This window comes from Lagenorhynchus albirostris, chromosome 11 (assembly GCF_949774975.1).
Source record: "Lagenorhynchus albirostris chromosome 11, mLagAlb1.1, whole genome shotgun sequence".
NCBI classification, from domain to species: Eukaryota; Metazoa; Chordata; class Mammalia; order Artiodactyla; family Delphinidae; genus Lagenorhynchus; species Lagenorhynchus albirostris.
Genome location: NC_083105.1, coordinates 33,924,242 through 33,950,917, shown reverse-complemented (window position 1 = coordinate 33,950,917; position 26,676 = coordinate 33,924,242). Strand labels below are relative to the sequence as shown.

At 36.0% G+C, this 26,676-nt stretch overlaps 1 protein-coding gene and 1 pseudogene across 1 annotated transcript in view; both read left to right on the top strand.

Annotated features, from left to right (window-relative positions):
- The window catches only part of NTS (neurotensin), a 400,777-nt gene that overhangs the window by 221,763 nt on the left and 152,338 nt on the right, over positions 1-26,676 (top strand). Inside the window, exon 2 of the mRNA XM_060165523.1 lies at positions 19,526-19,633. The gene's annotated coding sequence lies outside the window, so the exon portion shown is untranslated. The remainder of the gene's footprint in view (positions 1-19,525; positions 19,634-26,676) is intronic.
- On the top strand, positions 1,058-17,452 carry LOC132529927 (proline-rich protein 13-like; annotated as a pseudogene).

Below are 26,676 nucleotides of genomic sequence, written 5' to 3'. Positions count from 1 at the left end.
AGAGGAAAACCTGTCAGCTTTTCACCATTGAGTATGATGTTAGCTGAGGGCTTTTCAAATACAGGCTTTATTATGTTGAGGTACATTCACTCTATACCCATACTGTCCAGAATTTTTATCATAGTTTTGTCAAATTCTTTTTTTGAATCAATTGAGATATTTCTTCATTTTGTTAACGTGATGTATCACATTTATTTATTTATTTGTGGACATTGAACCATCCTTGCATCTTTAGAATAAACCCACTTGATCATGGTATATGAATTTGTGCCAAGACCTATCAGTGTCCCAAAGCGGAGGATCACATTCAGCACCTAGATATAGGCTGCTTGGAAGCTGGACCCTCAAGCAGCATCTGGCACCTTCCAAGGAGAAACTGGGAGATGAGGGTTTCTGCATGTTCCCTCTGTACTGGGCCTGTGTATATAGCTGGGGGGGAAGGGTGAAACGAATGCTCCTGTAGCCATTAAGAACTGCTTCTTTGTTTGCTACAGTCATGTGGGACTCATGAAAGCAAGCACCACTGGCTATCAGAGCCATGTGATCTTGGGATCTGTCCCTCAGGCAGCAGTTCATATACTGGAATGCAAACATGTGTATGAACTCCTTTTAGGGATATACTGGTAACTGGGAGCAGGCTAATGGGAGACAGCAGGTAAGATGTCCACTGGTTTACCCAGTCTCTATGAAGGATCATAGCCAGCCCCTAAATATGTGCTAAACTAGAAGCCTGACTCTCAGGCAGCAGATTTTAAAGTATGTGGCTGGACCTCTTTCAGGGAAAGACTGGGACATGTGTATTTTTGGCTGTTCTCTCTGTGTTGAGCCCTGAGGGGATAGTTGTAGCAAGTGCTTTTGTACCTTTTAACAATTGCAGCATTATTTGCTATAGTCTTATAGCTCTCATGGCTTTCAGAGCTAGATGTTTTGAGAACCTGTACCATGGGTAGGAGTCTTAAATGTTGGGGTACTAAATGTGGGCTGCAAGCCCCTCACTCCTCAGGGAAAAGCTGAGAGTCGGGAGTTCCTTCCTGATTGTATGGCACTGTGTGGAGCTATGGCGTTTATGGTGAGCATGTGTCTCAGCGTTTCCTATGCCATCCAATGTATTTTCTCATTTGCTCAATGTGTAGGAGTCACTCAGCTAGTTTCAGAATTTCTTTCAGAAGCAATTGCTCCTTGTGTAGCTGTACAGTTGATGTGTTCGTAGGATGAGGGGAGTTCAGGAACCTCTATGTCATCATCTTGGTTGACCCTCCTTCACAATTTCTTACATCCTTTTCCCTCAGGGAAAGAAAGGAAATCATTAGGTCAGTGGGAATTATAACTACAAAGGGAACTTGATTAAAAATTTCTTTGAATCATATATAATCACCAAAATTACTAATCACCTTCTTGCAAAACAGAATAAAACAAAGCGAAATAAAATATGGATTTCATTAACTGTTAAAATAAAATATTAACTTAGATATAAAATCCAGTGCAACATATTATCTAAGAAACATCCAAATAAAATCAATAATCTCAATTATATCCTTGGTTATATGTACAAAAATGAATGTCTTCCTTAATGAGGGTTCTTGTATGCTATGTAGATAACAAGGAAAGGTGATTGTTATAGATATTGGCTATATTAATCAAAGATATTAATCTTAAAGTTTATCTACATCTATTGAACAATAGGGATTATCTTTTAGTAACTTAAAGTACCACAAAGTCTTTTTAAGTTATTTCATTTATTTGCTTCAATAACCTCCCAAGAAATACAGAGGGCATATGTAGTGAAGTCAAATTGATAATAATGTACTTCATTTTCCTTTTCATTATGGAAAGATTTAATTGAACTATATTAACCTCTGTGTTTATGTTCTTATAGGAAACTGTCTGTTTTGATGCCTTACACATTTTCTTTCCCCTGCATCTTTACTCAACTGGCAGTGAGCCAATCCTTTTGAAAATACACATTCACACATATAATCAATGCAAATATTTTTTTTAAATGAGGATATTAATAATCAAGGTTATGGATGTTTAAAATGCTTTCTATAGTTACTGAAATCCAAAGTTAATTTATGCTTTTGAAATAAATTCACTAAGATTACCACCATTCAAATATTTGAAGAATATTATCTATTCACTTTCAGATAAACTTGTTTCACTTTCTTTTGTGGTAGCCTCACAAAAAGGCAAACTCTCTTTTGTATTTCTCTAATGCTATGTGCAGCTGAACTTGTGGCAGTTACATCAGTTGCTCAGTGTCCTAGACTGGTCTTTCACTGAAGTGTACTTTGGAAGAAGCTTATCAACATGGTTTCAGAAGGGGGTTAAGTTATCGTGTTGTTTCAGTCCCTTTGCTCTTGAAGGTGGGAAATTCATGACAGAAACCAGTCTAAATTAAAGTCATTACATTTTCAGTTTACTAGTCTTGCCAAATCCTTTCTACTTGCTGAGTTCTCACACCAAGGAATTCTTCTGAGTGATGAATAAAACTTTTATTTGTCTTCCCCATAACTTCCCTCCAAATATCCCTCTAATTATCTCATTTCCTTCCCCAGTGAAAAATCCGTTCATAATAAGTGTTAACAGTTTTATTTTGGAAAGATTCATTTATGTTTTGTTTATACATGAGTATTGCACAAAAACATCGGGAAGTGATTTCCTATGTATTTATCATGAGAGATGGTAATCAAAGTGTTTTAGGGTTTTAGATATTTGCTTCTGATGTCATAAATGTTCTCCTGGATATTGTATTTTCAGGACAGTTTATGCTTTTATCTTAATGTAAAAGACAGTGCAGCTTAAGTTCATGATTTACCACCACAAACATTTTTGAATTAGATGAAAAATGGAATGATATACTGATTTTTGAACAGTTTGTGGTACTTAAATCCAGTAAAGCAAAGTGATTGTATTAATACAGGGGATATATGCATGTATTCCAAATAACTCAGTGTGACATCCATTTTCATAGGAAATCCAGATATGACGACTGTCTCACACAAAGTGGCACCCCATTTTAGGTGCTCCTTAAGACATTACATATATCAGTACATTAAATGTGAATGTCTTTATTCTCAGAGAAATTTCATATGAGTTCATGTAATTGTGTTATATATCTTTGATCTAGATGATAATTATATTAAACAGCAGTCATATTAAAGGACTAGATATGTAGGTTTTAGATTATGTAGAAATACTGAATAATTTTGATTGAATAATCCAGGTCAGAGCTCAATTATGTCGACTAGTAATTATCTCAAATAAAATAATCAGATTATTGAAAAGTTTTGCAGTCTTTTTTTTTTTTTGCGGTACGCGGGCCTCTAACTGTTGTGGCCTCTCCCGTTGCGGAACACAGGCTCCGGACGCACAGGCTCAGCGGCCATGGCTCACAGGCCCAGCCTCTCCGCGGTATGTGGGATTTTCCTGGACCGGGGCACGAACCCGTGTCTCCTGCATCGGCAGGCGGACTCTCAACCACTGTGCCACCAGGGAAGCCTCTGCAGTCTTTTAATTGGAATTAAAATGAAAACTAGAGGGAATTTTATTGTACTCTAGTTATTGTATCTGAATATACAATATGAATTGAATAACCTAATTGTCATAAAATATTAATATCTGTCTTATGTAAATTTTGCTTTCTTCAATTAAGATCTTATTTTAAATATGTTTTCCTAACTTCTCCAAAGCAATCACTTCAACTATTTATATTAAATATATTTGAGTCAGGAAATACTTTTGGAAGAAAAAGAGTGTGTCATTATTATAATAGAATTCTGCTAGTATGGAGCTGGTATTTATTCAGTCTCTACTGATACCATTTCTAGTAGAATCACTTGAAATGCTATGCCAATTGCTAACAAAGACTTACTGATAAAAACTAATAAAGACCTCAGTTTGACTTCTTCTACTCTTCCAAAAAAGCTATTGAAGGCCATCCAAAAGGTATTGTACAACGAATTCTTCAGTCAGCCAGCATTCCTTGTCTCCTCATGTTTCCTGGCCTCTGAAAAATAGTGCTTGTATTTAAAGTATTCACACTGAGTTGAAATTTCTATTTGTGTTCTATTTACATAAACTACAAGCTGCCCCCCCAATTTTTAGTGATCATATAGTTAATTCATCATTGAAAAATTGTTTCTGCAAGTTCAGCAATAAACACAAGATACAAGACTCTAAAATATGTTAATTTAAACATGTTTAGCTGTATAATTTGTTTCTGAAATTCTCTCGAACTTAATAACACAGATAAAAAGGTAGAAACAGTTTAAAATCAGGCCTTAAGAGGATTAAAGTATGATTGTAGTCCTCACTAAATGGCTGAGTTAAAATACTGATAGTATTTTGAGAGCTGAACAAATAAGAGATGAATGTAGTTGACATTAAAAAGTCTGCTGAATAAGTCTCATCATTGGTTTCATCTAAATAAGCTAAGTGTTTCAAACTCTGTTATGTTTTCTGTAACTTTATTTTCTTCTCCCTCCCCTCTTGAACAATATAATGTACCTGCCAGATAAGAAATTACCATCAGGTAGGAAAAGAAAAATGTGCATTTGATCTATCAGTCAATTAATGTCCAGACAGTTTCCTAGGGAAATATATATTTAAATAAAGCCTTCAAAATTTGGAGATGTAAATCCAGTACAGTAATAATATTAGAGATGATACTGTTGATCATGATACTGATAAAGAAACTCAAGGGTGAACTGAGAGGACATTAAGAGAAGATTAGAACATCAAATATTGTGAAGAAAGAGACAAAACTCACAATTTTAATTTTTTTTTTTTTTTTCTGCGTACGCGGGCCTCTCACTGTTGTGGCCTCTCCCGTTGTGGAGCACAGGCTCCGGACGCGCAGGCGCAGGCCCAGCGGCCATGGCTCAGGGCCCAGCCGCTCCGCGGCATGTGGGATCCTCCCGGACCGGGGCACGAACCCACGTCCCCTGCATCGGCAGGCGAACTCTCAACCACTGCGCCACCAGGGAAGCCCAAAACTCACAATTTTGTAAACAGAAGAGGTACTGGAGACTTAGGTGGTTTTTTGGAATGGAATTCTAGTTTCCCCAGTCCCTAATTGAAATGAGATTTCTAGCTCAGTATTTAAGACAGCATTAGAGAAATCGTCTTGACCGGGCTGATTAATGAAAGACACTTGGACAAGAAATATGTTGTAGCAGTTGATGGGATAACTCCTGCTCATCTTCTGGTTTCAGGGTATAAAACACTTTGGTGATGTCTTTTCTGACTCACAAAGACTTGTTTATGTACCACTCCTCTGAGCTGCTCTCAGAGCACACTCTGCCTGCTTTTATCACAATATGGGAATTTTGTGCTTACTTGTTGGGCTCCCCACAATCTCTTTTTCATGATCACATTCCTTTATCTACCACTTAGCACATAGCTGGCATTCAGTAAGTACAAAATCAAAGAAAGGATAAAAGAATGAGAGAAGGAAAGAAAAACATACAGAAGGTAGGAAAAGAGGAAGGGAAGGAGGAAAGGAGTACATTCAGTAAAAAAGACACTATAGGGAAGGGGAAAGTCATCTTCTAAGGGAGTATTCATGGGGGGAATAAGAGGCCATCTGCCCATCAATCAGACAGGCAATGGCAAGCAGTGTAGGACAGATGTTACAGCCAGAGTATCTTCACATTACCTGCAGTGAGGAACACTTCAGGAATTTGAAATCCAGGGAAGAGAACATGGACTTAGAGTTGGAGCTGAAAAACAAAACCAAATCCCAGTATTCTCTGTAATCTCTGTAAGACAATAATTTTCTTGCAAAGTGTATGTACATTTTTATTCAATGCCTTTGTATATTGTTTTGTAAAGATATATTCATACTTGAATGAAGAGGCTAAGTAAGAAACCCACTTTCCAATGTGTGAAGAGAAAGATATCTCTTGAGGGAGTCATCATAAAATATAGAGAAGTAGGCCAAATTAATTAAGTTTATTGGTAATGATTCCAAATCATTTCAACAAAAGTGAGTCACCTGGTAAATATTTTTCATGTCAGAAAAATTGTATGCAAATCAATTCACTGTTACCCTTACCCAGTTTTTAACAAAAATATATATATGCCTTACACTTTACATTAGACTTTGGATTATTTACATATTTTATTTTTAATATTTAAATTAAAAAGTTTTTCATCACTCAAGAGGACTGTACCTCAAAATATGCTCTGTTCACTTTGTACTAACTGATTTGTCCATTTGTTGTAATCACTGGTTCATATCCATTGGCATATCTTTCTACATGATTGGTCATATGTCAAGATTACCTTAATGTTTCTGCATAAAATTAGAAAAACACAATCATGAATCAAATAATTTTAGAAGTAAATCATTTCATAATTTACATATCTGAGTATAGCCTGATTATTAAACCACATTAAAATCGTTTCTGAGAAAGGCTCTCTGTACTGTGCTGAAGAGAAATGCTCTGCTAATTGTAGTTTCCAAATGATAATGTAAGGCAAAGCCCAGATAGAAAGAATCATGCCACAACATGATTGTAATATACCTCACTCAATTAGGAAGACAAAAAAGAAAACTTGGCATGTATAAGTCAAGTATTTTCTTACTTCGTTTCCCAGAGACAGAATGCTTGATGCCAGGCTTTCCAGTTTAAGAGAACATTCTGACACTTGGCAGTCTCATTATTAATAGTTGGAACTTTGAAAAGTGTAACGAAAAGAAATACTGTTTACGTCTAATTTATGTCATCTCTCCACATACAAAAAATATTGAGTTAGTATTCTTTTATAAAAAAGAAGACTGAATTTTAATGAGATGTGGCTTAATGGTTGTATGGAATGTCTTTATTTTTAATTCACTTTTGTAATAGTATCTTGGATGCAACAAAAAAAATGCTCTTTATTAAAATTAAAATCAATAAAGTCTATTTTCAGTTTAACTTTTACCCAGATTGTAAATCATTTCAGCCAGTAATTTTGTATGCTTTTTTGGCACATTTATCATAATTGTAGCTTTGACACATTACACAGTTTAGATAGAAACTTCAGAGGGTAATTTTGCTTGATAAAATTGACCTAGCTGAACAGATAAATGCTTGGCTACATTTTATGTCCTTAGGATCAAGACCTTATATAACGAAGTAGCATTTAATGGCAGGAAGTAAATTAAAACACCTTTTTTTAAAAAAAATTATTTATTTATTTATGGCTGCATTGGGTCTTCATTGCTGCACGGACTTTCTCTAGTTGTGGCGAGCGGCGGGCTACTCTTCGTTGCGGTGCACGGGCTTCTCATTGCGGTGGCTTCTCTTGTGCGGAGCACGGGCTCTAGGCTCAGGGGCTTCAGTACTTGTGGCTCATGGGCTCTAGAGCACAGGCTCAGTAGTTCTGGCACACAGACTTAGTTGCTCTGCGGCATGTGGGATCTTCCCAACCAGGCTGGAACCCGTGTCCCCTGCATACGCAGACGGATTCTTAATCACTGTGCCGTCAGGCAAGTCCACCATGAGTTTTTTTTTTTTTTTTAACATCTTTATTGGAATGTAATTGCTTTACAATGCTGTGTTAGTTTCTGCTGCATAACAGAGTGAGTCAGCTCTACATATACATATATCCCCATATCCCCTCCCTCTAGTGTCTCCCTCCAGCTCTCCCTGTCACACCCCTCTAGCTGGTCACAATGCACAGAGCTGATCTCCCTGTGCTATGCAGCTACTTCCCACTAGCTATCTATTTTACATTTGGTACTGTATACATGTTCATGTCACTCTCTCACTTCGTCCCAGCTTCCCCTTCCCCCTCCCCATGTCCTCAAGTCCATTCTCTACATCTGCATCTTTATTCCTGTCCTGTCCCTAGGTTCTTCAGAAACTTTTTTTTTAAGATTCCATATATATGTGTTAGCGTACGGTATTTGTTTTTCTCTTTCTGACTTACTTCACTCTGTATGACACTCTCTAGGTCCATCCACCTCACTACGAATAACTCAATTTCATTCTTTTTATGGCTGAGTAATATTCCATTGTATATATGTGCCACATCTTCTTTATCCATTCATCTGTCGATGGACACTTAGGTTGCTTCCATGTCCTGGCTATCGTAAATAGAGCTGCAATGAAAGTTGTGGTACATGACTCTTTTTGAATTATGGTTTTCTGAGGGTTATGCCCAGTAGTGGGATTGCTGGGTCATATGGTAGTTCTATTTTTAGTTTTTTAAGGAACCTCCATACTATTCTCCATAGTGACTGTATCAATTTACATTCCCACCAACAGTGCAAGAGGGTTCCCTTTCTCCACACCCTCTCCAGCATTTGTTGTTTGTAGATTGTTTGATGATGGCCATTCTGACTTGTGTGAGGTGATATCTCATGATTGTTTTCATTTCCATTTCTCTAATGGCCAGTGATGTTGAGCATCCTTTCATGTGTTTGTTGGCAATCTGTATATCTTCTTTGGAGAAATATCTATTTAGGTCTTCGGCCCATTTTTGGATAGGATTGTTGGTTTTTTTGATATTGAGCTGCTTGTATACTTTGGAGATTAATCCTTTGTCAGTTGCTTCATTTGCAAATATTTTCTCCCATACTAAGGGTTATCTTTTCATCTTGTTTATGGTTTCCTTTGCTGTGCAAAAGCTTTTAAGTTTCATTAGGTCCCATTTGTTTATTTTTATTTTTATTTCCATTTCTCTAGGAGGTGGGTCAAAAAGGATCTTGCTGTTATTTATGTCATAGTGTTCTGCCTATGTTTTCCTCTAAGAGTTTGATAGTGTCTGGCCTTCCATTTAGGTCTTTAATCCATTTTGAGTTTATTTTTGTGTATGGTGTTAGGGAGTGTTCTAATTTCATTCTTTTCCATGTAGCTGTCCAGTTTTCTGAGCACCACTTATTCAAGAGGCTGTCTTTTCTCCAGTGTATATTCTTGCCTCCTTTATCAAATATAAGGTGACTATATGTGTGTGGGTTTATCTCTGGGCTTTCTATCCAGTTCCATTGATCTATGTTTCTGTTTCTGTGCCAGTACCATAGTGTCTTGATTACTGTAGCTTTGTCATATAGTCTGAAGTCCGGGAGCCTGACTCCTCCAGCTCTGCTTTTCTTTCTCAAGATTGCTTTGGCTATTCGGGGTCTTTTGTATTTCCATAAAAATTGTGAAATTTTTTGTTGTAGTTCGTGAAGAATGCCATTGGTAGTTTGATAGGGATTGCATTGAATCTGTAGATTGCTTTGGGTAGTAGAGTCATTATCACAATGTTGATTCTTCCAGTCCAAGAGCATGGTATATTTCTCCATCTGTTTGTATCATCTTTAATTTCTTTCATCAGTGTCTTAAAATTTTTGTGCATACAGGTCTTTTGTCTCGTTAGGTAGGTTTATTCCTAGATATTTTATTGTTTTTGTTACAGTGGTAAATGGGAGTGTTTCCTTAATTTCTCTTTCAAATTTTTCATCATTAATGTATAGGAATGCAAGAGATTTCTGTGCATTTATTTTGTATGCTGCTACTTTACCAAATTCATTGATTAGCTCTAGTAGTTTTCTGGTAGCATCTTTAGGATTCTGTATGTATAGTATCATGTCATCTGCAAACAGTGACAGTTTTACTTCTTCTTTTCCAATTTGGATTCCTCTTCTTTTTCTTCTCTGATTGCTGTGGCTAAAAATTGCAAAGCTATGTTGAATAAGAGTGGTGAGAGCAGGCAACCTTGTCTTGTTCCTGAACTTAGTAGAAATGGTTTCTGTTTTTCACCATTCAAGAACGATGTTGGCTGTGAGTTTGTCATATATGGCCTTTATTATGTTGAGGTAAGTTCCCTCTATGTCCACTTTCTGGAGGGTTTTTATCATAAATGGATGTTGAATTTTGTTGAAAGCTTTTTCTGCATCTATTGAGATGATCATATGGTTTTTCTCCTTCAATTTGTTAATATGGTTAATCACATTGATTGATTTGTGTATATTGAAGAATCCTTGCATTCCTGGGATAAACCCCACTTGATCATGGTGTATGATCCATTTAGTGGCTGTTGGATTCTGTTTGCTAGTATTTTGTTGAGGATTTTTGCATCTATGTTCATCAGTGATATTGGCCTGTAATTTTCTTTCTTTGTGACATCTTTGTCTGGTTTTGGTATCAGGGTGATGGTGGCCTTGTAGATTGAATTTGGGAGTGTTCCTCCCTCTGCTATGTTTTGGAAGAGTTTGAGAGTGATAGGTGTTAGCTTTTCTCTAAATGTTTGATAGAATTCGCCTGTGAAGCCATCTGGACCTGTGCTTTTGTTTGTTGGAAGATTTTTAATCACAGTTTCAATTTCAGTGCTTGTGATTGGTCTGTTTATATTTTCTATTTCTTCCTGGTTCAGTCTCGGAAGGTTGTGCTTTTCTAAGAATTTGTCCATTTCTTCCAGGATGTCCCTTTTTTTGGCATATAGTTGCTTGTAGTAATCTCTCATGACCCTTTGTATTTCTGAAGTGTCAGTTGTTACTTCTCCTTTTTCATTTCTAATTCTATTGATTTGAGTCTTTTCCCTTTTTTCTTGATGAGTCTGGTTAATGGTTTATCAATTTTTTTATCTTCTCAAAGAATCAGCTTTTAGTTTTATTGATCTTTGCTATCATTTCCTTCATTTCTTTTTCATTTATTTCTGATCTGATCTTTATGATTTCTCTCTTTCTACTAACCTTGGGGTTTTTTTGTTCTTTTTTCTCTAATTGCTTTAGGTGTATGGTTAGGTTGTTTATTTGAGATTTTTCTTGTTTCTTGAGGTAGGACTGTATTGCTATAAACTTCCCTCTTAGAACTGCTTTTGGTGCATCCCATAGGTTTTCGGTCATCATATTTTCATTGTCATTTGTTTCTAGGTATTTTTTGATTTCCTCTTTGATTTCTTCAGTGTTCTCTTGGTTATTTCATAGTGTATTGTTTAGCCTCCATGTGTTTGTAATTTTTACAGTTTTTTTTTTCTGTAATTGATATCTGGTCTCAGAGTGCTGTGGTTGGAAAAGATACTTGATATTATTTCAATTTTTTAAAATTTACCAAGGCTTGATTTGTGAACCAAGATATGATCTATCCTGGAGAATATTCCATGAGCACCTGAGAAGAAAGTGTATTCTGTTTTTTTGTATAGAATGTCCTATAAATATCAATTACGTCCATCTTGTTTAATGTATCATTTAAAGCTTGTGTTTCCTTATTTATGGATGATCTGTCCATTGGTGAAAGTGGGGTGTTAAAGTCCCCTACCATTGTTGTGTTACTGATGATTTCCTGTTTTATGGCTGTTAGCATTTGCCTTATGTATTGTTGTGCTCCTATGTTGGGTGCATAAATATTTACAATTGTTATATCTTCTTGGATTGTTCCCTTGATCATTATGTAGTGTCCTTCTTTGTCTCTTGTAATAGCCTTTATTTTAAAGTCTATTTTGTCTGGTATGAGAATTGCTACTCCAGCTTTCTTTTGGTTTCCATTTGCATGGAATATCTTTTTCCATGCCCTCACTTTCAGTCTTTATGTGTCCCTAGGTCTAAAGTGGCTCTCGTAGACAGCATATAGATGGGTCTTGTTTTTGTACCCATTCAGCCAGTCTATGTCTTTAGGTTGGAGCATTTAATCCATTTACATTTAAGGTAATTATTGATATGTATGTTCCTGTTACCATTTTCTTAATTGTTTTGGATTTGTTTTTGTAGGTCTTTTCCTTCTCTGGTGTTCCCTGCCTAGAGAAGTTCCTTTAGCATTTGTTGTAAAGCTTCTTTGGTGGTGCTGAATTCTCTTAGCTTTTGCTTGTCTGTAAAGCTTTTGATTTCTCCATCAAATCTGAATGAGATCCTTGCTGGGTAGAGTAATCTTGGTTGTAGGTTTTTCCCTTTCATCACCTTAAATATGTCCTGCCACTCCCTTCTGGCTTGCTGAGTTTCTACTGCAAGATCAGCTGTTAACGTTATGGGGATTCCCTTGTGTGTTATTTGTTGCTTTTCCCTTGATGCTTTTAATAGTTTTTCTTTGTATTTAATTTTGATAGTTTTTTTAACATGTGTCTTGGTGTGTTTCTCCTTGGATTTATCCTGTATGGGACTCTCTGTGCTTCCTGGACTTGTTTGACTATCTCCTTTTCCATATTAAGGAGATTTTCAACTATAATCTCTTCAAATATTTTCTCAGTCCCTTTCTTTTTCTCTTCTTCTTCTAGGACCCCTATAATTCAAATTTTGGTGCATTTAATGTTATCCCTGAGGTCTCTGGGACTGTCTTCAATTATTTTTCTTTATTCTGCTCTGTGGCAGTTATTTCCACTATTTTATCTTCCAGGTCACTTATGTGTTCTTATGCCTCAGTTATTCTGCTACTGATTCTTTCTAGATAATTTTTAATTTCATTTATTGTGTTGTTCATCACTGTTTGTTTGCTGTTTAGTTCTAGTTCCTTGTTAAACGTTTCTTGTGTTTTCTCCATTCTGGTTCAAGATTTTGGATCATCTTTACTGTCATTACTCTGAATTCTTTTTCAGGTTGACTGCCTATTTCCTCTTCATTTGTTTGGTCTGGCGAGTTTTTACCTTGCTCCTTCATCTGCTGTGTATTTCTCTGTCTTCTCCTTTTGCTTAACTTACTGTGTTTGGGGTCTCCTTTTCACAGGCTGCAGGTTCGTAGTTCCCGTTGTTTTTGGTGTCTGCCCCCAGTGAGTAAGGTTGGTTCAGTGGTTTGTGTAGGCTTCCTGGTGGAGGGGACTGGTGCCTGTGTTCTGGTGGATGAGGATGCATCTTGTCTTTCTGGTGGGCAGGACCATGTCCGGTGGGGTTTTTTTCAGGTGTCTTTGAACTTTTTATGATTTTAGGCAGCCTCTCTGCTGATGGGTGGGGTTATGTTCCTGTCTTGCTCTTTGTTTGCCATCGGGTGTCCATACTGGCACTTGCTGGTCATTGAGTGGAGCTGCGTCTTAACGTTGAGACAGAGATCTCTGGTAGAGCTCTCGCCAATTGATATTATTTGGGGCCAGGAGGTCCCTGGTGGACCAATGTCCTGAACTTGGCTCTCCCACCTCAGAGGCTCAGGTCTGACACCCGGCTGGAGCACCAAGACCCTGTCAGCCACACTGCTTATCACAACTCCACAGCTGAAGGCAAAGGGTTTCTCTCAGCTCCAGGTCACAGTGCCCCAGGGAAGTGTACAGATTAGCTTGCCTCCCACAGACATCCAGAGCAGCCCGGATGAAGCCACAGAGCATCTCATGTCTCACTCTCTGATCCTGCTTGCTCTATCGATTTTGGAACTGTTGCCCCAGTTTTAATCATGAGGGTTTAGATAAGCTCTGTAGCAGATGCTGTTAGAGCTCAGCCTGTTATCCCATGGATCCGTTCAGCATTTTTGTCAAAATGCCTTTTTAATGGAACTAAAATAATCATGCTTAATTTCACCACTGACAAGCAGATCTTAAAATGGAAGCTTAAATATTTTGTTTAAGGTATGGAAGACATTTTTTCCCATGAGAATAATTTAGGCAAACAGAATAAAACATGAATTTACATTTATAAATAGTTTTTATGACATTATATCTTTAATAATTAGCTGGGAATTTATAAAAATATATTTACAAATTTTCTCTTAAACTGTGTTGAATCACAATGTACTAGCAAACCTGTTATGAAATTAGATCATTTCACAATAGATAAAAAGTTGACACTATTTCCATTGACTATAAATTACTTTGAAGTTTATAAAATTAAATACTTCTAAATAACTCTAATCTAATTTCCTATTCAGAATTTGGCAAACACAGAATTCTTTAGCTAGTATTTGCTTTAAGTCTTATAAGAAGGCATTTGATATAGAGCATATTAACATTATAAAAACAAAATTCGGTGAAAGAAAATGCATGTGTTGAGAGCTGTTGAAAAATATAACTAAAATTTTATATTAATCTCATCTAATTTAGGTAATAAGTTGGCAAACAAAGGTTTTGCTTAAGTTGATAATTTTGACAGCTCTGATTATTTGAATGTTACGTAATGAATTTTATCACAGAACTTATTCGTAGATTAATTTAATAGTTGTAGCAATAATAAAAGCCTATATTTTATATCTTTGATTTCAAGACAAGAATAGATTAGATAAATATAGTATGTATACATCCAAAGAAATATAAAATAGTTCTGAATTAACAAAATAGAGGGAGACCCTACATATTTTATTGTAGATTTTGACAACTTTATGTTTATTTTAGCTATATTTCATTTATGAATGAAAATATACTGATTCATTTTATCAAATGAATAACACATGACCTAATGTGAAGAGTTTACATTGCAGATAGTGATTTTTTTTCTGGTTTCAGTGAAGTATTTTATACAAAAATTTTTCACAATCATAGATCATGCCAGTATGTGACAAAGAATATAATGAGATTGATTCATTTGTCTTGTTCCCCAAAATGATGTAAATTACCAGTAAATTGGTCACTTTGAAGGAACTGCTGATCATAAAAATGACTAGGATGAAAACCCTGCCCTATGGTTTTATTCCCATTGTATATGTAAGTACAGTCATCATTGCAGCTAAGAAATGCAAGAAAAAGAAAAAGACTAAATTTTAAAAGTACAGCTGCAAGTTATTAACTCCTGATTTATTGAAGCTATACAACTAAATGCCTAGGACAGTAACAGGCATATAACAGGTATTACAAAACATCTACTGAATAAAATGACTATCTGACCTTATTGAATATCCAGTGTAATGGGGAACTCATCACACTTGCAACTAAGTTTCTATACACTTAGTTATAGCTAATGAGTCCTTATTTCTATTACTTGGGCAGAATTATTGTTGAAATAGTCTGAGACCTCAACAGATGACCAGTTAGAAATGGAGAAAGGTTGGAATTGGGAGGTACTAAACCTTGGGGAACTGACGTTGGTATAAAGAAGAATGGTATTCAAAATAGACAGGCAAAAATTCAAATGACAATGTGTCTAAAGATATACATTGAATATGTACTGATTTAGGAAGTTGTCAGTATTTGAGAAAACTTTTTCTTAGGTTTCAATTTTTTATTGATATGTAATTTAAATGACAGTAATACCACATATCTTATGTGTAATGAATTTTGATGAATACATATATACCCAAGTATTGAGTGCCTCAATCAAGATAAGAGTTCCCTCCTGCTGGTTTCCAGTCAGGTCTTCCTAATCCTAGCACTGAGCCTACCATGGTTTCTTTCACCACAGAAGGGTCTTCCTTGTCCTTGAACAGTATCTACATACAATTACAGAGTATATACTCTTTTGAGTCTGTTTTATTTTCATTCAAAATCATGTTCATGTGATTTACCCATTTTGTTGCATGTATCAGCAGTTCAGTTATCTTTATTGCTCAGTTGTGTTCCACTCTGTGACTATGTCACAATTTGTCCATTTCCCAGCTGATGAATATTTGGGATGCTTTCAGTTTTTATTTATTACAAAAGAGGTGCTTATGAGCATTCTATACAAGTCTTTTTCAAATTTTTATTTATTTCTAGAAGTAGAATTGCTAGGATTTTTTTTAGCTTTTCAAGAAACTAGACAACTCTTTTCTAAAGCGGTTGCACCATTTTGTACTCCCAGTTATCAATCTCTGAGGGTTCTAATTGTTCCATACCCTTACAAACACTTTTTTAAAAATTGAGATATAATTGACGTATAACATTATATTGGTTTCAGGTATATAATATAATGATTTGATATCTGTATATGTTGTGAAATGAGCATCACAATAAGTCTAGTTAACATCCATCACCAAACATAGTTAACATATTTTTTTCTTGTGATGAGAACTTTTAAGTTCTATTCTTAGCAATATTCAAATATACAATAGAGTATTTTTTTTAATTTATTTTATTTTATTTATTTTTATTTTTGCCTGAATTGGGTCTTTGTTGCTGCGCACGGGGTTTCTCTAGTTGTGGCGAGCAGGGGCTACTCTTGGTTGTGGTGTGCGGGCTTCTTACGGTGGTGGCTTCTCTTGTTGTGGAGCACGGGCCCTAGGTGCACGGATTTCAGTAGTTGTGGCACGCGGGCTCAGTAGTTGTGGGTCACGGGCTGTAGAGTGCAGGCTTAGTTGCTCCGTGGCATGTGGGCACAGGGCTTAGTTGCTCCGTGGCATGTAGGATCTTCCCGGACCAGGGCTCGAACCCATGTCCCCTGCATTAGCAGGCAGATTCTTAACCACTGCACCACCAGGGAAGCCCTGCAATAGAGCATTATTAATTATAGTCAATATGCTGTACATTACATCCCTAAAAACACTTAATCTTAGCCATTCTAAAGGTGGGAAATGGTATCTCATGGCAGTTTTAATTAGAATTTCCCTGAGAACTAATAAAATTGAGCACTTTTTCTTGTGCTTATTGGCTACTTGCATATTTGTCTTGTTGTTTAAAGCTCTGCTCATTTTTTAATTGGGTTGTTTGTCTTTTTGGTATTGAGTTATAGGAGTTCTTTCTATATTATTTATATGTTATATATATTCTTATATTATACCCTTCCATATTCTTTATATATACTAGATATGTCTTTTATTAGATACATATATACTATAATATTTTCTCCCATTTTTTGGCTTACCTTTTCATTTATGTTAACTGTTTCTTTTGATAACAAAATTTTTAAGTTGATGAAATATAATTTATAAATATTTTCTTGTATGGTTTTTGCCTTCTATGTCTTACCTGAGAAATCTTTGCCTACCCAAAGTTCTTGAAAAATTTCTCATGTATTTTGTCTATAAGAGATATAGTTTTAGCTTTATATTTATGTCTATGATCCTTCTTGAATAAAATATGTATGTGAGTGAAGTGCAAGGGGAATCAAAGTTTTGGCGTTTGTTTTTGTTTTTTCCATATGGATATCCACTTGGTCAGGAACTTTTCTCTCCCCCATTGAATTATATTGTTACCTTTGTTCAAAACTGACTGTTGAAGCAGTGGTGTAAAGGTGACGGGACACCTGGATTCCTCAGTTTCCTTCTTTTTCCATTCCTGGGCTGGAGGAAATACCTGAACATATGGAACCCCAATGCCAGGCAGCCAGGGCCATATCCACACTCCCGTAATGTCGGGTACCCTGGAGGTTGCAATCCTGCCCATCTACCACCTGCCACCCCTACCTTTCCTCCAGACCCCTTTCCCACTCCCCCAGGAGCACCCCAGGGGAATCCAGCCTTTCCCCCTGGTGGGCCCTGTCATCCTGTGCCACAACAAGGGTATCAGGATGCCAACCCTCAGGTCCCTACCCCCCTCAATACCCACCACCTGCCCCTGGTATGTGTCCTGTGAATCCATTGACTCCTGGCAAGGTAGGAGCAGGAATGGTGATTGAGAAGAAGATGCAAAAGAAAATTTAAAAAGCTCATAAAAAGAAGCAGAAACACCACAAACATGGCAAGCTTTCCTCCTCCTGCTCTTCCTCTTCCAGCAGTGACTCTGACTGAATACAGGGCCTGAACCCTTCCCTCAAGTCTCTCCAGTTCTGCTCTCCCATCAAGTTTCAGATGCCATCTTGTACTGGGGGAAATTAGCCCTTGTGTCCCTCCCCCCGCCATCCCTGCAATCTAAGCCTTTCTCTGCTGTCCAACCCTAACTGGCTAGGGAAAATGGGAGAAGAATTGCCATGGGCTAGCAAAGGCCGTCTTCCCACTGCTTAGATAAAACTTTTAGCTGGTGAATTTTTCAGAGCTATATTTTGAAGATGGTGAGATTTGAGCTAAATGCTGAAGACAAGTCTAAGATCTGTAAAATGTGATTTTTTTACTTTCTTTTGTAATACTCATGATTGGGGAGATGCTGTGGAAATTTAATTATGGAAAGAAAAAAACGACCTGTACCTTTCTTGTAATTGTGGCATGCTTGGGTGATTTAGTGGCAAATAAACATGTCCCAGCAGGCCTTTTATTGATTGCACTCACTGCAGGGCTGCTGGGAAGTGGAGTCCATTTGGCTGATGAGCTCTGACTGCCATTTTGGAAACTGATATCTACCCCTTAGCTCAGTATGCTATCTCAGGTCCTGCTCTCACTCTCCAACTCTCAGTCCAAATAAAGCTGTTTCTCCTAGGGAAAAAAACAAAAAACAAAAACTGACTGTTGATACATCTTTATATTTCTAGACTTTCTGTTCTGTTTCATTGATCACCTTGTCTATCCTTATTTTAATACCATACTGTCCTGACTCCTATAATTTTAAGTCTTGAAATCAGGAAGTGAAGGTCTAACAACTTTGTTCTTCTTCAAGATTGTTTTGTCAATTCTAGAATATTTGTATTTCCTATAAATTCTAAAGCCAGGCTCTGATTTATATAAAAAATACTAATTGGCTTTTGAAGAGAATTACATAGAACCTATACAGACGTTTTGATGAATTGGTTTCTTAACAATTTGTCTTATAATGCACGAACATGCACAAACATTATGTATCTCTTCATTTATTCTGGTCTTCCCTCTTTTCTCATCAATATTTTGTAGTTTATAGTAGAAGGATTTGCATATGTTTTGTTAAGTATTTCCTGTCCTTGAATGCTGTGTTTTAAATTTGATTTCCTAGTTTTCTGTTGCTAATACATAGAAATACAATTAATTTTTGTGTATTAACTTTGTATTCTGTGCTAAGTTCACTGTTCTAGTAGGTTTTCTTTTAAGATTCCTTTGGGGGTTTCTACATAAACATAATGTCATCTGTGTATAATGACAATTTTACTTCTTTTGTTTTAATCTGAATGGTCTTTTATTTCTTTTCCTTACCTCACACTAGTATTTCCAGCTCAGTGTTGAATAGAGGTAGCAAAAGTAAACATATTCACCACATTTCTCAATCTTGAAGTGGAAATGTTCCATTTTTTACCATTAAGTATGTTAACTATAGGTTTTTCATAAATGTCCCTTATGAGATTGAAAATCTTTCTTTCTCTTCCTTGTATACTGAGTACATTTATCATGAATGGCAGCTGAATGTTTTTTCAATACTTTTTCTGTATCTATCAAGATGCTCATGTATTTTACTTTTTGTTATGTTAACGTAGTGAGTTTGTTTGATTGATTTTCAAATATTAAACCAACTTTATATTGATGGAACATATCTAACCTGTTCATGATATATTTTTGTGTATGTATATAAATATTGCTGGATTCAATTTGCTATTTTGTTAAATATTTTTGCATCTATATTCACAAGGAATATGACTCCATAATATTTTTTATAATGTCGCTTTTAGAATTCATTATCAAGTTTGTGTTGATGTTATAGACAAGTTGGAAAATGTTCCCTCCTCCTATCTCTTTCTTATATGTTTAATAATATTTACTGGGGATGGGATATGACCCTGGGATTTGCTTTTATGTTTGAATTCATTTTTCATTAACAGATATAGGGCTATTCAATTAAGTTTTCCTATTTCTTCTTGTGGAAAGAATCTATTCAAAAATTCAGAAATCATACTTTACTAAGAGTTGCCAAAATTGAACTTTGAAAAGTGACAGTGTTAACCTGACAACTGGCCTACGACTTTCTAGGATTCCATGCACTGGTTGGATGTTTGAGAGCTGCAGCTCCTAAGGGGGAGGCAGGAGCGGGGAAGAGCCAAGCCAGTTGAGATCTCAGACACACAGCTGGATTTTGGGGTAAGATTTCATTTCCGGTGGGGAGACTGAAGCTAACTAAAGAAGCAGAGCAGGAATTTCAGTTACACTGAATGAGCAAACACAATAGAGGTTTAAAAAAGAAATTCTGCCTTGAGGATTAATGCAACTGGAACATAGATGGAAGTGACACAAGACCTAAATAAATAATAAATATTTAATGCAAAAGGGATCTAATCTCAAAAGGCTTTAATAAAAGGGGAACCGATCTCAAAAAGTTACATACTGTCTGATTCCATTTATATAATGTTCTCAGAATGATAAAATTATAGAGAAAGAGAATGCACAAGTGGTTGCCATGGGTTAAAAGCATGATTAGAAAGGAGGCAGCATGAGAGATTCGCTTTGTAGGGATGTAATGATGGTTCTTTATGTTGATTATAATGATGGTTATATAAATCTATACATATGGAAAAATATCATAGCCTTACACACAACAGCATAAAATAATGAGTGCATGCAAAATACAGTAAATTTGAGCAAGGTGTATAGTTCGGTTAATTCTACTATACCAGTCAATTTCCTGGTTTTGATAATGCACTATAATTATGTAAGATGTCACCATTGAGAGAAGCTGGGTGATGGGTACAAGGAATCTCTCTGTACAATTTTTACAATTTTATGTGAATTTATAATTATTTCAACATATAAGTTTAAGCAAATTTAAAAATAAATAAAAAAGGGAATTTGTTGGCTCACAAAAGTTAAATATCCATGGTTATACTAGTACCAGAGTTTCAAATTATATTACTAGGACCCACTCTAAGAAAACGTCTTAATTCTGCTCTCTTTCTTGTTGGCTTCTGTCAAAGATTTAATGAAAAGACAGTAGCTTCCCAGACAAGTACATTTTGTGTGTATGTGTGTGATGGGGGTGGGGGAGAGTTAAGGAGGACACAATTATCTTCTTCCAGCAATTCAAACATAATATTCTGTGTCTAAGTGTTACTGGACAAAATTGGGACATATGATCATTCCTAAGCCAATCACAGTGCCCATACCCAGGGTATGTTGTTGAGTCGGCCTCATAAAAAGCACAGCGAATTGAGACTGTGGGAGGGGTAAGTCAAAGGTACATCAAGGTATTGTTACCAAAAGACAGAATAGACACTGGGTTCCCTGAAAAACCACTAGGAGGGCATAAAATTACTCAGAGCTCATGTCAGGTGTGCCAGACACTTAAAAGAATATGGTAGGCTCACTATTCTAGAATGCACTCGTCATTCAAGCAGAAGTCTTAATACACTTTCTGACTTAAACAACATTGGTTTAGAAACTGGGTGGCATTTGAGAAGACAGAAATTGACATATTAAAATGGAAAATACTTTCCCCTAAGCCTCATTCATTAATCATATATAAAATATGCTTTCGAGAGCTGCATAAAATAAGTCTAATTGTTATTTAATTTAGAGTTCTTTAAGTTAGGCAAATATCATTTTACCCTGAAATCTCTTTTTTGCAAAGCTAAACTTCTTTAATTTTTATAGGACTCCCTTATATATCATGGTTTTCAAATGTATTTCTCTTAAAGAACTGTGTGTATTATTCTAGATGTGGCCTGACAAGCAGAGTAAAGCAAAACTCTTACCTCCCATGTTCTGGACACTGTATCTATGCTATTAGTTAGTTTGGTGGACATCTTCACTATGTCACTGACTCATTATATTTGCAGTCGACCAAAACTCTTCCTTAAATCTTTCCTACATATACTTTTATTTATTTGCACCTTTTCAATATTGAACTTGTAAAGATTTTTAAAAATAATTCATTCTTTTACTTTGTGTTGGAAAAATTTCTATTTTAAATATCACATTCTCAGATTTTTCCCCCTGTAGTTTTAACCACCTAGGGTTATCTTGCAGTCAGTATCTTCAATTTTGTATGTCAATGATATTCCCAGTGTTTTCTCATCAATAATTTTCAATTAACATATTATCTGTATCCAGCCCTATTTATCATTATATATCTTGGTCAAGAAACAAACCTTTCACATAGATTTAACACTATTGGGATCTGGGCATTAAGTCCATCTGAGTATTTTATTGTCAAATATGGTTTGAACTCTCTATGTGTTGAAAACAGCTCCAAGAACCCTATGTGTTGCTTTACTTAATCACCACAACAACCCATGAGGATGTAATATTGTCATCCCCATTTTACAGATTAGAAAACTGAGTCACACAGAATTTAGGTAACTTTCCCAAAGTTGTACCATTAGTAAGTAGCTGAGCCAGGACTCTAACTAAGGCAAACTGACTCCAGAACCTGTTTTCTTCCAACCTCATCACTTTCCCTCACCACTCATGCCTACAAGAATATCATGTGCAGTCTCTTAAAAGTCCATACTAAAATTCATGTCATTAGAACTCTAGAACTAAGTCTGAATCACTAGGAATCACTATTTTCCCAATTTATCATAGTCATGACTGCAAAGAAATGAGTAGAGATGTATAAATATTCACTAAACCATGTGCACTCTTACAAGCCTGAAAGGAACCCAGAGGACGTTATACTCTGGGTTACAGACTTATACTCACCTAACTTTTAGCTGCATTATTCAATATAAGAACTATTCTATTATGAGCTGGACAACTCAAATTTATTATGGAAAATCTCAAGCCAAGTCTATAATCTTGTTTTTGCTACAATTATGATATCAATATTTGTTTAACTATTTCAGGTTCAAGGTTACTTTGACCTTTCCTACTATTTCTGCTCCCAAGAAATCTGCCTCAGAATTCTGTTCTTATATTCCTTAAATCAAGAATTCCTCTTTTCATCTCAAATTTGTCCTAGAAGGTGAAATTCCCCTCATCTTCTACCTCTACAAGTAAAAGGAAAATGAGTAGAATTGTTATTCTTAGGAGTCATTACCAATACCATGTCTTCAAGGACCCGAAAAGAATATATACTCAAAATCTGAAAAATTTATCAAGGCATTAACAATGAAATAAAATAAAGAGAAAAATAAATTGGAGTCATCAAAAGTTTATGGTAACAAATCCAGACGCCTGTACCCTGAAACTCTGCCTATTATGAGCTCTTACCATCTATTCTGGTTTGCATTCTGTTTTCTCCTCTCCATTATTCTGGAGGAAGAATAATCATGTTAGTTAGACCTTGTATTGGTTAGACCTCTACTGGTAAAAGCATCAGAAACTCAATTAAAATCAGCTCAGAAAAAAAAAAGAAAGATCACTGGCTTCCTTAAAAAAAAACCCAGAACTACAAGAAAGCCAGAGATTGTGCTAAAACTGAAACAATTAAGAGAACTCTAATGCCACCATCATCCAGTCTTTCTCTTTCACACGTTTTCTCCTTCTTTCTTTTTCTTTTCTTTCTCTGTAGGTTGGCTTTATCTTAACAAAGCTAATTCTTTTAAGACATCAGAGACTTTTACCTGGCAGCTCTAGGAATTTCATTCATTTCACCATCAGAGAGTAACGGCCCTTTTTTCTTTAATTCTAATTACAAAAATCCTTGGGGAAAAATGTTGATTGACCTGACATGAGTCTGTACCCATTCCTGTGGATAATGGGTTGGGTTTCCATGATGGAAATATCCCAGTACTACCTGAGGATGGAGTGGAGGAGGAGCTATTCCCACCAGAAAGGGGAGAGTTCCTTCTGGAATAGGGAGCAGTGTTCAACAGGCAAACAGTATTTGCCCAATGCATGCTCTCTTTACCCACACTAATAAAGATATTCCTCCCCTATGCTATATTCTCTATACTGACATGAGGAAAAACAACCTTTTCCAAATCTGAAATTTATCTGCAAAATAGACATCTCACATTATCAAGATCTTTCTATCAAGATCTTTGTACTGTCTTTTATTCAAGTCCCAAAGCACTTTCTTTCCAGTTTTTAACTATCTCACAGTGTTCACAGGCAAATAAAATCCCTGCCAATGAAACTACCCAGGGCTACTTATATCTACCCAGAATCACCTAAATATTCAGTATAGATACAGCTTAGGTTCTAGCTCTGGGATCTTTACTATATAAAATTTAAAAATTACATAGCATTCCCATACATTAAGTTTGCAGTTTGACAAATTTAGAAGGGATTAGGTGTAAACCACGTAATCAGTCAAAAATATGAATCACCTGTGTTGCTTAGCTTGCAGGTATTTCAAAATGAAATAAAATTAAGATTGCAGGTATTTTAAAAAGTTAATTACTTTTAAGTTGATCCAAGACCACAGGTTACACCCCTAACTCCTGCAGCTGGTCAAAACATCATGCATGGAAAACAGAAATGATTCAAGTCATTCAACTCCACAAAAAGAAAAGCAATAGAAAGCATTTTCTTTCCTTTGAGTTATTAAGACCACAGTTCTCAATGTTATTTTCTCTACACATTTGTAACTTGCCATGAATTATGACATATGTCATAAACATTTTGTACTAACAAGAACTACAGTAATAAAATTTGTAAATAATTCCTTTTTCAGTAATTTTATGTAGATCCAAGTTCATCCCATACCATAATACATTATTCCTATTTACATCTTTTCAATATTCCTCCTTGAATGGGAGGGAAACTAGTGACCTTATAGTGAGAACACAGGATTAAAACCACTGAAGAATATTTAGTAGGATGGACATGACCAGATTTGCTTTCACTAAAGAGCACACTGGCTACATTGTGAAAAGCAGGGAGACAACTTACAGGCTGCTGCATGCAGTAATTCTGCAGAGAGATGAGAAAGCCAAGACCAGAAACAGCAGCAGTGGTAATACATGTTTGAAAGTGGATTGATAAGATACAACAAAAGTCTCATAGGCAGACCACTTTCTAAAAATCACTGAGAGAAGTTGACTTTACGTTAATAAGAAATTAAATATTTATTGTTCAGTGACCTCATGCAGGGCAGTTTTATGGACACTGCTGATTTAGTTACAAACAAAACACTAAAAATCCCTGCTTTTATGAGGCTCACGTTCTAGGTGGGCATGTGAAGAAAACAAATGATAGTAATAAGTTCAAAGTATACTACATTTGATACTGATAAATACTATAGGGAATAATAAAGCAAGGAGGGGGGTTAGAGGTACAGTATCTGAGAGCTGAAAATGTAGATGTTCCCCAAGAAGAGCTCACTGAGAAAGTGGATTCGAGAGTAAAGTCCTGAAGGAACTAGAGCCAAGCAAGTATAAGGCAAAGAGAATTTCTGGCAAAGGAAATATCTTTGAGGCAAGAAAGTGGTGTTCTCTGAGATGTCAGCATGACTGGAGAAGAGGAAAGGAGGTGAGAATAGTAGAAGATGAGGTGAGAGAAATACAGGGTTTGCAGGGATCAGATCACACAGGGCCTTGTAAATTGTGTCAGAATTTAGGTTTTTATTCAGAATAAGAGGGAAAAGCATTGGAATCATTTGAACATAAGAGTGGCATGATCTAACTTTTAACAGAATTACTCTAGCTATTGTATTGATAATAGACTGAGGGGAGGAAAGGAGGACAAAGGTGGAAGAAGCCTCATCAATTAGGAAGCTACAGAATAATCCAGATGAGGGATGATGGTGGATTAGATTAGGAAGATAGCAGTGAGGTGGTAAGAAATGGCTAGATTCTGAATATATTTTGAAGGTAGAGGTAGTAGTAGTACTTGCAGATGGACCAGATAAAGGAATGAGAATAAGAGATGGGTAAAGAATTTTGCCAAGGATTTTGGACTAAGCAATTGGAAGACAGAAGCTGGAGGCCATCATTCAGCCCATGATAAATATATATCCTTTGTAATGCAAGAGTCCAGCAAAGCATTTCTAAAAACTGTACTGGAATTATTAAGCTACACCTATTAAATAGTATTACTGAGAATCTGTGGAGAATATTATTGACAAAGAAAAGTAATGAGATCTGGATGGAGAATATGATACTTATAACACTAAATGAATTTTCCCTGTTTTAACTGTGACATCATAAACAGATCACTTACTTGGACTTTGTTGCTTAGGCTATGGACAGAAATGTTATTAGTAATAATTATTATTAGATTCTCAGGAGACTACATTCATTTATGCACATGCAAAAATATTACAGAAGTTTTAAATACAAAAATAGTACAATATATTTTGTTAAATTGTGTATTATTATATAATATTATGGAATATTCATCTGTATCTACTTTGTTTTTTTATTTTTCTAGCATAGACTTTAATTATCTCTTCATATAGCCATATTTTGAAACATCTTTTTCTATAGGGTCAATATAAAGATAATTTAGTCTTTCTTCTAATTAGTTAACCAAATTTCATTTTTCATGATAGAGAATTTAGAAACATTTTTTTGTAATTTTAACCATCAGAGTTTTAAGATGCATTATAATGTAATAAAATAGTTATGACATTTTGAAACTCTGCTGGTCCTTTTTTTTTTCTTTCAGTGTACATGTCTGGCTTTCACTAGAATATCTTCTGTCATACTTAAATTTTGGCAAGATTAATAATTCTGTAAAAAATTAATCTGAAATTAAGGTCTACCCACGAACACTTCAAATGCATGGTCTAATTGTCTCTCTGTGGTATTGAGCTACTCAGTTTTGTAAACATTTGTTTATACTACATATTTTGAATTATTGACAAATGTGTAGGAGTCTCATCACTGGAACACTTGTTTCTTCAGGCTGTTTGCTGCATTCGTGTCAGTTTTCAACATCATTTTATCTGAAACTGCTAGACTTTATCAAGACAAAATGTGTTAGATAGGTTAAGACATGATTCCTATACATAAAACATGAAGGTTCACATCCAGATGTACTTAAGCTTTGTAGTGCTGCTGTCAGTCTGCACCCACCCCCAAAACACAATAACTCTGATAATTTTGTACAATTCCCATTAAAAAAGAGGGTGCAGGGCTTCCCTGGTGGCGCAGTGGTTGAGAGTCCAGCTGCCGATGCAGGGGACACAGGTTTGTGCCCCGGTCCGGGAAGATCCCACATGCCGCGGAGCAGCTGGGCCCGTGAGCCATGGCCGCTGAGCCTGCGCGTCCGGAGCCTGTGCTCCAGAATAGGAGAGGCCA